The following is a 13964-nucleotide window of genomic DNA, read 5'->3' as shown; positions in this document are numbered from 1 at the left end:
TGATTTATTGTTAACACAAAAGCTTTATTATTTAGTATTTTTTTCTCCAGAAGTGATCAATCCCAGTTCGTCCTGCATATCGGTCATGCCACCTTTTCCCAATAGAGGGCGCCAAAACCTAAAAAAGGTCTGAAATCGAATTAAATGTACGAGCATGTAGATGCTGCCCCAATTATAGGTCTAACTAGATTTGTAATTGTGTCTTTAATTCAGTAAGTAAATTGCCAAGTCTAGTTGAATTAAACCTTGTTTCTAGATTAGTTTTTCCCCCGAACCAATTGAGATTAAGTAGATGTTCATAAAACACAGCAGAACCATAAACCCCAACCCTAACCCTAGTCCCACATCATTTACTATGCAACCAGAGAATAAAAATTACCCCCCTCTTTTTTCAGGAAACAATTAGAGATTGTGGTTATGTTCTTCAGTTTGGTGCTTCTGTACTGTTCTTCTTACTCTGATGTGTAACGCAAATTGGAAGTGTCATCACTCACTTCTACACAAAGCATAAACCAGTTTCTGAATGTTTATCTGCATTAAGCGGTGACTGTTTAGCTGAAAGCACACTACGAACTGCAGCATCGTTAAACATCTCTCACACATTAAACTCGCTTCTCTGTGGCCTGGTACTTTGCGGTTTCTCCTAATCACACCGTTATATAGGAAAGTGAGCTTGCATAATTTATGTGGGCATTTAGCCTTTGGGTTAGGAAGCGTTTCACATTTTAGATCCACTCATGACTCGTTAATGTGGAGCACAACGTTTTCCCAAAACCAATGAACATTTACAGTAGGTTACAGAATTACCGAAATTGTAATCAACATGCTTTTTTTTTTTTTGCTAGCTTTCTTGGAAGTGAAAAGAAATGGATCGCTTTTAATTCAAATCGACGCTAGTTGCGGCCTGAATTTATAATGTGTGTTGAACTTGCAACATGTAGCATGAAGATTTCTTTACATTTTACCCCCTTGAGCTCAGACAAAGGCCTCCGTCCTCTCTGTTGTCCAGGTCGAAATGCTCGAGAGAAGCCTATTGTCAGTTTTTGGCCATAAGGAAGACCCATCATTTATAAGTCATGGCCCCTAATTAAAAACACAGTCCTAACCTATACTTGACCCCACTCTGTTCCACAAAGGCTTCCCCGGATTGCTTTGTGCGATATCCTCTGACTTGTCCAGTGTGAAGGGTTGGGTGTCTTCTGGAGACCTTTTCCTAGGTCTTTGGCAAAGGTCTGGAGCGGTAACTGGAGTCCTGGGTTGCTGCAAAAAATTAATTAGATCCAAATGAGTTTTCCACTCACTGTAAGCACTGACAATGACCAGGACGTGAAGGACGTCTCCGGGTCGAATAGCGGCCCAAGCAGTGACCCTGGACTGAAGAAGCTTGCAGGACTTGTTTGCTTCTTGAGTTGAGTCGCCACAAGGGTTAATATATTATGCATTCCAAAATTCCAAACTTGTACACATTTTATTTATTTAATAATGTTTTGTGGGCTGCATCACAGCTGGTTTCTGGTATGTTCCATAGCTTCTTTCTGCCTGGTTTCTCCAGTTCTCCATGAGGTTTATTTGGTGTGTTAAGTGTGTATGTGTATGTATTACAACTCATCCTAGTTGTATTCTAGTATCACGTCCAGTGTTCCTGGGATGAACATCAGATTCACCACGACTCATGAAGATGAATGGATTAAAGATTCATTCACTTCACGCGGCTCGTGCTGGTCAGTCCTTCATTCTGTAGTACCTGCAAGTGCCACTATGTGGCAGCACAGGAGAAAAGAGGGCAACAGCTGGGCCTCTGAGCTGTGATTCTGTAGTACTCTTCATTGGTATGGTAATTAAAGCAATTAAACAGATTATTACCGCTTTCCTAATGAAAGCTTTTGTCTGCCACTACGAGTGGTTTTTAATACAAGCGTTACTGTAGTGATTTTAACCGCATTAGCGAATTGCCTCAACATTAAATTGTGATTGTTATAAATACATATATATATATATAATACGTTTTAACTTGTTTGAGCAGCATGAGAGGGTGAACTGGTGTTCATGGACTGGTGGATTGAGGGAATTTGTTGTGTTAAGAAAACACCAAAGCAATCTTCAGGAGTGAGAGGAAAAACTTGTGCTCACTGTGACCTTCTCCTGACATGAACGTAGCGACACTACAGAGAGGTAAGTGGCCATTTAACTGCTGCTCTTTGGTTTGACCTCTGGGGTTGAGTAGAAGGGGGTCAAGCTGTGGGATCTGAAGCTTTTGTTGACATCTTTTGTTTTAAAAGTTTGGCAGGTTGGTGGACATTCAGCTATTACTAAACTAAACTAAACTTTTTGATCATCTGGTTTATTTTGAGACAAGTGGCCATATCTGGGTAAAAACATTGGTGCAAACAGCTATAACACACACACACACACACACACACACACACAAAAAAAACAATTTGGAGAAGGGTTGCCATATATTTTTCGCCTATTTGACCTTGGTGCTATCCGTGCTATCAGTTCTTCCACACAAACTCATGGAAGTCAGAAAATCAAGTAGCAGATTTTTGCCTTCACATAATTCTGTAAGTGACAAATAATCACCAACATCATGTTATCGCATTATTTTTCTCATAACTCACACTATTTATAGTATTTGCTACTTTGTAGTGTTTTTTTGTGGAAGGCTGTAGTGTTTTCTGGAAGGCTGTAGTGTTTTTATTGGAAGGCTGTAGTGTTTTTGGGAATGCTGTAGTGTTTCCTTGGAAGGCTGTAGTGTTTATATGGAAGGCTGTAGTGTTTATATGGAAGGCTGTAGTGTTTTCTGGAAGGCTGTAGTGTTTTTGGGGAGGCTGTAGTGTTTTCTGGAAGGCTGTAGTGTTTTTTTTTGGAAGGCTGTAGTGTTTTCTGGAAGGCTGTAGTGTTTATATGGAAGGCTGTAGTGTTTTTTTGGAAGGCTGTAGTGTTTTCTGGAAGGCTGTAGTGTTTTTTTTGGAAGGCTGTAGTGTTTTATGGAAGGCTGTAGTGTTTATATGGAAGGCTGTAGTGTTTTTTTGGACGGCTGAAGTGTTTTTTTGGACGGCTGTGGTGTTTTCTGGAAGGCTGTAGTGTTTTTTTGGAAGGCTGTAGTGTTTTTGGGAAGGCTGTAGTGTTTTCTGGAAGGCTGTAGTGTTTTTTCTTTGGAAGGCTGTAATGTTTCTTCAACACCTTCATATAGCGTATTTCTGATTTGGGTCGCATGTATGAGTGCCACTGTGACTGCACCTCCTCTTGTTTATCATTACACTCGCAAGAAATGTGCCACGGCTCCAAAGTGTATAAACTAAAGAAGACGCCATGGTAATAGTGTTTGGCTGCGTCGGGTGATGGGACGGATTTGGGACCCTCATTTTGTAGCAGTACCACCCTCTCTGTTCATTGCACCCCTCTCCTTAAGAGTTACACAATGAGGTGGGGTGGCGTGGGGTGTGTGTGGGGTGGCGTGGGGTGTGTGTGGGGGTGGGAGTTATAAAAAAGTGTTTCGCTTAATAATTGATGTGCTGCATTTCAATCAATTTTACCACGAAGCTAGGCTAATTAAGGGTTGCCTCCCATTCCCAGGGGTAATTTAAAGACGGCACGTAGAAAAGAGTTGATTCTCTTTACTCTTTCTACTCTCTCTCTCTCTCTCTCTCTCAGTACATGGGAATTTGCTATTTCAGGAAAGCAGAGATGGCGGAGTGACCCGTCCTCCATGTCCGTCTCCCGGGGCGTCAGCCTAAATGCAATTAATACAGCCGCTTCGTCGACTGCTAATTATTAAATGACAAAAAGAGATTATTTTACACCAGACTAATTTAAAGTTCATAGATGCTCTTTTTTTAATTAATTAAATACGGATGGAATAAAAAAAAAGAGTACACTTTAAGCATGACTAAAGGCCTTCGCACGTGAAGGTAATAATTAGCCACGCCGATGGTTCTTACCTACTCAGGCTACTTGGAGGGGAGGCTTCTTAATGAGAGCAGCTTAAGCAGCGATTCTTTGAGTATTTAACAGTAAAATTAATAACGCAGGAGCTCAATTAAGGGAAAGGGGGAGTCGTCTGATCCTTAAATATACAAATGCACCTCCTCCCTCCAAATTCCACGTGCGAGGCAGATGACAGGCGTGTTTCACTGATGTTATCTGCGGGTCTTTTATAGTGTTTCCAAATTTTGGGCAGTTTCAGCAACCTGACGGTCAGTTGCAGGATATATATTTATCTGCTATATACATTAAATGTTGTATCATCTTGCAAACAATATAATTGGAGGTTTCTGTTTGTGTGAAATTTTACATAAACCTACTGCCCATGTGGTTTTCTTTTAGGTTTTCTAGTTTTATCCCACCATTGAAGCAAGACTGGTTTTGTTCGGTGGCTCTAATTAGCCTCGTGTGTGTGTGTGTGTGTGTGTGTGTGTGTGTGTGTGTGTGTGTGTGTGTGTGTGTGTGTTTGAGTACGTGTGCGAAAGCCATAGGATGATGTGGGAAAAGCTCTGGACTGTCACCCTGATCTTATTGATCGAATAAGAGAAAAACAAAAAAAATTAGCTGTTCTGCAAAAAGACTGTTTTTGCTTTCTAGGAAATGTCTATGGTCTCAAAGCTACCACTCGGTTGCCAGTTATTCTTTAAAAACACGTAAATTTTATATCAATTTAAGTGCAGGTCAGAAATTGACAACGTACGGTATGTACATAGATTTAGGTTAGAAATTGTATAAAATGTAGGTTTATATTTATATTTTCTTAATATAAAAGTTACTTTTATAAGTCAAATCTGTCTGGTTTGCTGGACATTCTTCTGAAAACACCATCATGTTTTTTTTTTACAATATTATATATAACAGTGCTCCATTTATTTTAATAAAAACATTTCTATAATTTTGCATTTTGCTAAGAACTCAAGACCAGACCTTAATTTATATATGTTTTCAGAACATCAGAACATTATTTTTGTTTTATCACAAGCCAAATCCAAACTTTTTCTGATTAGTCAAAGACAGTTCATCAATTCACTTCCATCCCTTCTTTATGGAATGGATTTAAAATGAAATGTGCATAAAGTGCATGTTGTCTCGAGGCTTTCGCTCTCTAAAGACTGATCTATGGACCTTTCCTTGAGCTGATAAACTCATGAAGCAGCCGCTAATGTGGAGACAGGGATCACCCAAGGGCAAATGACGATCCCCAATGAAAATCAGTATCGAAGCTGCACTGGATCGACAAGTCTGGATTGACCGGGCATCATTTACTGCGCCGTTCATGTCTGATTGATTTTCTGTCGATACGTCGAGACTAGTTTAGTCAAAGCTTAAAGCATGTCCTTGTATATGTATCTATAAATATCTATATATATATATGTCCCTGGTGCGGTGATTGTATGTTGCAGGCACAATCAGAAAATGTTACGTTGGAATTTGCTGACATGCTGCATATACGTGTGTGTGTGTGTGTGTGTGTGTGTGTGTGTGTGTGTGTGCGTGCGTGTGCGTGTGCGTGTGTGCTGTATTCCGTAATGCCTGAACCTTAGCACAGATACTCAGCTGGTAATCTAATTGAAAGGTAAGGCAGAGGAGGGAAGTGACCTCAATCTGAAATGAACTCGCAACACTGAAGGCTCCAGAGAAAGAAAGAGAACAGACCAGAGAGGACAAGATGACTGGAGTGTTGATTCTTTTTTTCTTCCTTTTTTTTCTCTCCATGTGCATGGCTATAGCTATTGAGAAGATGAAAAGAGAGCCATGTGTGCCTCTATTAAGCATTGCCTCAGCGAGCTTTGTATTTGTTTGTTTAATCCTCTGTCTTCTTTCTATCGTCTGGAGAAGAGACGTCTCCTCAGCAAATGGGGAAGAGAAGCCATCGGAGAATTGAAGAAGAGATGAAAGAAAAGGAGAGAGAGAGGGAGCGGGGGAGAGGGAAAGTGTAGGATGTAGTGACTGGAACTGTAGGCCTTGAGAAAGTGTGATGGTCTCAGGTGTTGAAGGATTCTCCTATTACTCGGTGAGCAGTTAGAGGCAGGGTTACTGTCACAGCTTTCCCCACCTTCACCCACCTTCTCCCACCTTCCGTGATAATAGCTCTTTTCATGGCATCACTTTATTACCCAGTTTGCATGATTACAAAGGCTTTTTTAAAGATGGATTATCATCATCTCGTGTTCTGCTAATTAATCTCATTGACAGGGTTTTTGTTAATGAAAAGAGAGATGAAGAACTGTGTGTGTGTGTGTGTGTGTGTGTGTGTGTGTGTGTGTGTGTGTGTGTGTCTGGACAAGCCTGCTGAAGTATACTAAGGCTAGTTCAGGATTAAGGAAACTACCTCTCTCTTATTTAACATACTTTGTTGACTTCTATACTGTTTAAAATGGCTGTTTAAGCACATCAGGACTACCTAAGCACATTAATGAGCACTTTCGCTCAATAAAAATAAATCTGCTGTAAACAAAATGAACGCTTGTACTGTAGGTGCTTTTAAATTCAGATTAAAACATACTTCTTGTAGTGTAGTTTGACCTACAGTATATTTAAAGAGGACGTGGTGCGCACACAGTTTCAGCAAATGTTAATCATGAGTACCTATAGAGTAGTATTACATCCTTCATCTTTCTAAAGAGTCTTTAGTTTAGTCAGATTTATAAATAAAAAAAATCCAGATTTATGCTTCTCTTCAGAAAACAGCTGAGCTTCTGGAGGCATGGCCATGGGCGGAGCTAAATATTCACCAAACACACGTAGCTTTTGCGTATCGATCATCTGCAAATTGTGACAGAAGTAGAAACATTGACTAGAAATAAAACAGGAACAAAACCGGAGTCGGAAACTGAGCCGCAACAATCTTTAAACAAGGTTCTCCTTCCCTCACATCCAAAAACACACTTCTTTGGAGACGTTCTTCTTGAGCAAATGCTGTGCAGCACTGAGACAAGTTCAGTAAATGAATGAAGCACGGTGGTGGGTGTGGCTTTGCTCTGGTTGCTTCTTGGAGGAATTCCTGCCTTTCACGACATCATGATAAAAAGAACACCATACTAAAAGAAAAACTATTTCTGAAACTTAGACGAACCCGGAAGGTGTCTGTTTGGCACAGAAATACTCCGTACATCTAAAGTTTTTATTTGTATTTCTTTTACTTTAGCCATGTTTAGCATGAGAATCCAACTCTTTAACAGTGTCAATAACTCCTACATGTGCTTGGTGAGCATTTTGCCCCCCATCCCTTCTTCTTTTCAGTAGGTTTTACACTCGATTTTGGAACGATTTGTGTTTATTTAGACATAAATATCAGTGAAGTCTGGACTTGATGGTGCCTGTGGAGACCTGGTGCACAGTCGGCTTACCGGTTCATCCAGATGGTATTCAGTAGAGTTTTTTATTTGCCTTTAAATGTACTTAAGTATCCAAATTACTATGATTTATTATAACTATAATGTTCCTATTATCATTTTTTTAACACAAGAATCTCCAGTTCATGTCTAAATATCACCCTAACTGCATTTATTAAATTAAATTGCAATTAAATTCACGTCATTGTGCACAATTTATCAAACTCGCAAAACCAAGAACCATAAACTCCTTGGTGAATTGTAGCCATAAGATACATACAACATCAATATCCTTCTAATATCCTTATAATATATGTCTTTTTAATGAGGCTTTAAGTTGCACTGGAGATTCTCCTCACTGACCTCAGCTCAGGATTATTCAGTGCAATAAAACCTTCATTCCATCACCTCAGCTGAAGGTAACTAAATCTATAAATGCTGTTTAACCACAATCCAACTGGACAAGTTACAACATGTTGGAATTATTTTTTTGCTGCACACATTATGATAAACAACATACTATACATTATAATGTTATGCAGCTAAAAGAAATGCAGTATTATTGCTCATAAAAGCACAGCAGGAAGCAGCAGAACCTGAGTGATATACAGTTATTAACCGACTTCATTAAATACATTAACTTCTACTTTCCTCATAACGAGATAAGTGATAGAGCTGCATACACACCTTTATCTTTTGCACGTTCCCCCCACTTTCCTTGTTTTTTCTGAATTGGGCTCCTGAGGGTTTCTACCTTTATTTGCCTCTCTTTTCCAAATGTATGAGTGAGGGATCTTCTCCAGGCGGTAAGTGCAGACTCCGAGTCCCAACCAGCTTCATTTACCGCCACATGAGATTATAATTGACACGACCGTGCAAGTGAGTGGTAAAGATGCCCAATGCTGCCACCCGGCAAGATGCCTCCCTGGGGGGCTGCCCATGATGCCTATAACCGCCACTGGCAAGCGGCAATCCAAACAAGTTTTAAACGGAGCGTGAGCTAGACCCTGATTCGTGACTCGCTGCGTGTTTGACCAGTTACATTTTTTATCCTCATAAATAAAAGGAACGACTGATTTCGTGAAATTTTGTTGAGGAAAAATGACTATATTTGACTTGTAGTGAAGTTACAGTAAAAATCTCCCCAAACGGAAATACTTCAGTAAAGTACCAGAACGAATTACATTTACTGCCTCAATGTCAAAATCGTAAGGCAATTCCACCTGCGTCATTTCCGCCTGCCGTTATTTTATTTTCAGCTTCTTTGAAACGTCGCGGCAACGACTAAAAATGCGTCATCGTTTTCGAAAACCTCGCACACAGAACACACTGTGGCGCGAAAAAAGGCTTTTTCTAATGTATCCAAACATTTTTTCTTTAAACAGCTGATGAAGCGTTTTCCGTCTCGGTGTGGAAAGAAGTCAAAACGGAGAGAAAAATATGAGTTTTCAAACCTATTAGTGTGAACCTGGCCTGAGATGTTCAGCTTGTGAGAGGGTAGACGCTTTATTTTCTTCAGGAGGTACCAGACTTTGGACAACAGCCACGGGTCATTACATTCAATTATCGATGCAGGGCCTACGGTGCTCAGCTGTCCACTGGGGATGTACGGCCTTAGTATTAATATGATCAAGATTATAATATAGTGTATATTACAGTATATTTATTATTTATAGATTATAAAAAGTAACAATTTTTGAAACATGTAGAAAATCGTTTTTGTATTGTCCATTTAACTGATGCATCAGAGGGTGATACAGTATATCATAGACTCCTGTACTGCTGTGTGATGTATGTGTGTTGTGTGACGATATGAGTGGCGAGGCAGAACCTCGGACCGTCCCATCACGCCCCGGCTGGTCGAAGGAGACCAGCGACCTGAGGCAGGGCCGGGGTGATGACGGATGGGCGGGCTGTAATGGTGGGGGTGCACAGCGGGAGCCCCCGGGGCAAAATCCGGCCCTCTCCTGTCCTCCCGAACGGCCGGCCGCCTGGGTTATTGATGCACCCGCCCCAGGGGGAGGGGAGGGGGGCGGTGAGAAAGGGGAGGAGGGTTAGTGGGAAATGGATGCATGTAGGCAAGTCGGCGTTCTGTCATCAAACAATGGGCTTGTGAAAGATGGCCAGCGCTCAATATGATCAGTCATCTGTTGATCAAGATGTAATGTGGCTCCGTCTCGTCTCTCACTCTCACTCTCTCTCACTCTCTCTCTCTCTCTCTCTCTCGGCCTCTTTGGAGCTGCCAGAGTTTGTGAAACCGTGCAGTGTCTTTTTGTCTTTTACTGTCTTTGCTTTGACTTCTTATTTTTTGTTATGTGCGGGCGGAGGAGGGATTGTATTTGTTATGTGACTAAAAAAAGCACCACACACACAAACACAGAAACACACACTCCTCCCCTAGCACTCAGCCTTGTATCATTTGGCTGTGGCTAGTGGAGATGTAATGCACTCAAACAGGCAGTATTCATGTGGTGAGTGAGAAATGCATTTGCTCTGAGTGAGGGGCTTGAACAGGTCTTGCGGCTTGACCGCAGCGCCTTTGTTTAGTTCCCGCAAAATATATAATGCAGCAGCAGAAACCGCTGCCAAAGTATTTATGCTCCTCCGCTGACCGCACTTAAAATGGCCCTCAGCTTTAAGCGTTCTCAATCCGCTAATGCCGAGGAGCCTCGATTAGCTAACGAGACAGCTCCGGTCTCGGGTGACGTGAAAACGAGGCCTGGACGAGATGCCTGACAACTTTATGATCATCATTACAGAGGTGGCGCTGATCCGTGAAACATCACAGTATGATTGCTGTGTAACAGATGATGGCGTCCGGGCCCGTCTCAGAGACTCCTACATTATTAGCTCTACTCCCTCACGCCTGGAGATACTTAGATACTTCAGGACAGCTAAGTAGGAGGCGTATTATCTTGATGGCTGTCACTGCTGCTGGGGCAATATTTGCCTTTTTTTTTTTTTTGCTCCTGTAATGTTATCTGGCTCTTTAGAGCAGGGGCCCATGCCTCTGGCTGACCCCTCTGTCTGACCCTAGTGTAAACACCATGTCATGTTTAGCCCTCTTAAATAGGCCTGGCTCTCATCAATGTTTTATGCTGGGGTAAATATCATATGCTCTTCACTTATTTACATCCGCCCAAGGAGCTCTGAAACCCTGGTCCGCATGAAATATTCATCATCATTTTAGCAAATGCATGTCTTTGTCAATACTGCTGGGTTTGGGTGCCCACCCTATCCCACTCTCCGGAGCTCAGATCAGAGCTTTATGGCTTCATAGATGTGGCAACAGGGAGGTTATGATGAATTACATTAGCCGAGGTATCCTTCGCGTCTTGCTGGCGAAAAACTTGATCCTACTTTTATGGAGCGTTCGTTTCATCGCTATTTTATTTTTGTCAGGAATCAATGGGATTGCGGAGATGAAATAGCACATTAATTTGATTTCTGGTTACGACTGTTTTATAAATGTAGTGTTAAAAAAACAGGCTTAAAATGGAGTTAAAGCACATGGCAATTATATACTATATTCGATTTTTATGATCTATTTATACGAGCAGTTTATAACGGAACTCTATGCTGTGGTATTTAGTCTCTTCGTACTAAATCAGATCCGTGACCTCAGGTGCGAGATTGGTGCAAATGAATACAGTCTAGTTAACATTCAATCAGTCTTAACATCCAGCACCTTCTTTTTCATCTTTGTCCTTTCATGTGAGAACACTCTTCCTTTTAATACTGTTCACTGGATCAGACCTGCTCGCTCGCTGTGCTTTGATTTTAAATCTCAATATGCAATTTAATTTTAGGTTCTCTTCAAGCAGGAAAGGAAACATGTTATTTTTATCCCACACCATCATCTCGTCCTGTGTTTTTCCATAGTAGGATCAGATCAGAAGGAAGAAATGATTTTTAACAGAGAAACAGTTTGTAAACCAATAACCATAAGATTGGCATGTGTTCTTTTTTAACATCCCATTCCCATTTAGTTCCCATTTGCTGTTATAAAAACCTCCACTATTCTGGGAAGATGTTCTACTAGATTTTTATGAAGATTTGTGGAGAGGCATTCATCCACAAGGGTGTTAGTAAAGTCATGTACTGATGTCGATCGATCGATCTATCTATCGATCTATCGATCTATCGATCTATCTATCTATCTATCTATCTAAAAAAGGCAGACACGTTCATCTTCTTGCTCATCTCTGATTGATTACAGTCACAATCCCACTGTTTGTTGTATTATTTTTAGGGCTGTCAATCGATTAAAACATTTAATCAGACAATGAGTTAACTCTTGATTAATCACAACTTAATCAGACTTTTTATGTTTTAATTGTAAATGAATACTTAAATTAATTATTTTCAAGTTCTTAATACACTATTCAACATAGGCATGGATGTTTTATGCAAAAGTATGTTTATTATTTGTGAAAACAAACTCAACAAAGAGCATGAAGACAAAATATTTTTATAAATGTTTTAATTTATGGTGTTTTTAATATTTTTAAATGAAGTTAATCATCAAGACACCAAACGGAACCTTTGCTATGTTTCCACACGGACGGTTTTAATTGCCGGATGTGCTCATCATGGTGGATTTTGGTGTTCGATTTGAGACTTGGCGCATCAGTAAAACTAATGTTTAGTGATTAAAAATTATTGTATTTGTTTTTATTATCTGAGTTAAGAAATGACATCGGAAATAAATGTGTGTTGCGTTAAAGGTTTTAATCTTGCTTTGTTTATATTTATTTATTTATTTATTTAATCATTTATATTTTTAATAAAAATGGTAGAACAGAAATGCGGGCTGCATAATCACGCGTTAATAAAATCAATGCTGTTGAAATGAATTTGCATTAACGTGTTATAAAACAAGTTGATTTTGGCAGCCCGAATTATTTTAAATGAAAAACAAAACCCGATGGCGAGTGCTTACTGCATTGTGGGTTGGACAGAATCACAGGCTCAGGTCTGTAGATCTGGACTAAATCCTGTCAGATTTGCTTGCTTTCCAGGCAGCTTTGTTGTACTCTCAGGGGGATATGAGTGAGCCATGGAGTCTGTGATTAGAAGAGGCTTGTATCTCGGTCTTTATTATGGAGTGTTGGGTTGAAATTCACTGCCGATATAGTTTCCTTGGGATTGGGCTTTGTTGTGTGTGGTTTTTTTTTTATTTCTTTAGCAATATCTTGGAATATGAGTGTACATACAATAAAGGCTGCCAGTACACTAGTCAGACCAGACCAGGCCAGGCCAGGCCAGTTCAGCTCCCGGACCCTTCCACTACAAGGCCATGCTGTTGTAATAAATGCTACATGCTGAAATATGGGAAAGTTGTCATCTAAATGGAAACTTATGTTGCTATAAAACCTAATCTTTTAAGCATTGATGGAGCCTTTCCAAATGTTCAACCTGCTCATTCCGCAGGCAATAATGCACCCCAATACCATCAGAGATGTAGGCTTCTGAACTGAGCACTGATAACAAGCTGGATGATCCCTATCCTCTTTAGCCCAGAGGATGCAGCTTCCACAGTTTCCAAAAAGATAGTCACATTTTAATTTGTCTGATCACAGAACAGTTTTCTACTTTCCCTCACTCCATTTTAAATGTATTTTGGCCCAGAGAAGATGGCTGTGTTTCTGTATTGTTTTCACATATGATTCTTCTTTGAATGATAGAGATTTAACCAGCATTTATGGATGTCATGGTGAACTTTGTTCAAAGACGTTAATTTCTGAAGGTGTTAATTAGCCCATGCAGTGATTTCCTTTACAGAATTATGACTGTTTTTAATAGAGTGCCACCTGAAAGCCTGAAGATCACGGGCATCCAATTGTTGATTTTTTTTCCTTCGGAAATAAGTGGGAGTGTTCAGAATTCCTGTATGAGTCTGGGGATCGGTCAGAATTATTTCAGGTGGGGTTGGTCACTATTCCTACAAAAGATGGTTGAATGGGTCAGAATGTTTTTCTGGAGAAAACAAGAGTGACCAGAATACCTTTTGGGAATGGGCAGGAGCAAGTTCTGGAAGATTAATAGGTTAATTAAGAATTAATAAAAACCTTTGTTGAGCATTATTCCGATTTTTCTCATTAGACTTTTTCATTGCACAGGACCAATGATCATTTATAATAATTTGATGACTATTGCAATGAAAGTGCAGGTTGAGGTTCCTGTATTGAGAATGTCTTTAAAATGTATCTGGTGGCAAGCAAAACAAAGGAAACAAACAAAAAAGATCAAGCTACTCTATTTGACTACGTTTATTTACATCCTCATTATAAACAGATTCAAACCCTTTATAACATGTTTCAATTATATTTGTTTTGTGCGGTCTGTGCATTTTTCTGTTCTCTTTGTATCTATTTGGTTTTCTTTCAGCTTCAACTTTCCACTTTCATAACACAAAGTGAATTAAACGTACTAAATTTCATCCAAAATCATGAATGTGTGTGACATGATTCCCAGTGACAGTGTACGGTCCAATGTCTTATTATAATAATATTAATAATAAAAATATTACAAAGTCCTAGAATTATCTAAAAAGTTGTCAGCTAATCATTTATTTTAGCTTTTAAAAGACTTTTATATAATATATTTGTTTTAATTGCCATTATGTACTTTCTTAGACAT

The 13964-nt window shown here is 39.8% G+C and overlaps 1 protein-coding gene across 2 annotated transcripts in view; it reads left to right on the top strand.

Moving 5' to 3' along the window:
• The first annotated feature begins 1910 nt into the window (after positions 1 to 1910).
• The window catches only part of skor2 (SKI family transcriptional corepressor 2), a 94512-nt gene continuing 82458 nt past the window's right edge, over positions 1911 to 13964 (top strand). For both annotated transcript variants that reach the window (XM_046860892.1, XM_046860891.1), the window contains exon 1: positions 1911 to 2172. The gene's annotated coding sequence lies outside the window, so the exon portion shown is untranslated. The remainder of the gene's footprint in view (positions 2173 to 13964) is intronic.

Source organism: Silurus meridionalis, chromosome 11, assembly GCF_014805685.1.
Source record: "Silurus meridionalis isolate SWU-2019-XX chromosome 11, ASM1480568v1, whole genome shotgun sequence".
NCBI classification, from domain to species: domain Eukaryota; kingdom Metazoa; phylum Chordata; class Actinopteri; order Siluriformes; family Siluridae; genus Silurus; species Silurus meridionalis.
This window is presented reverse-complemented; position numbering and strand designations above follow the sequence as displayed.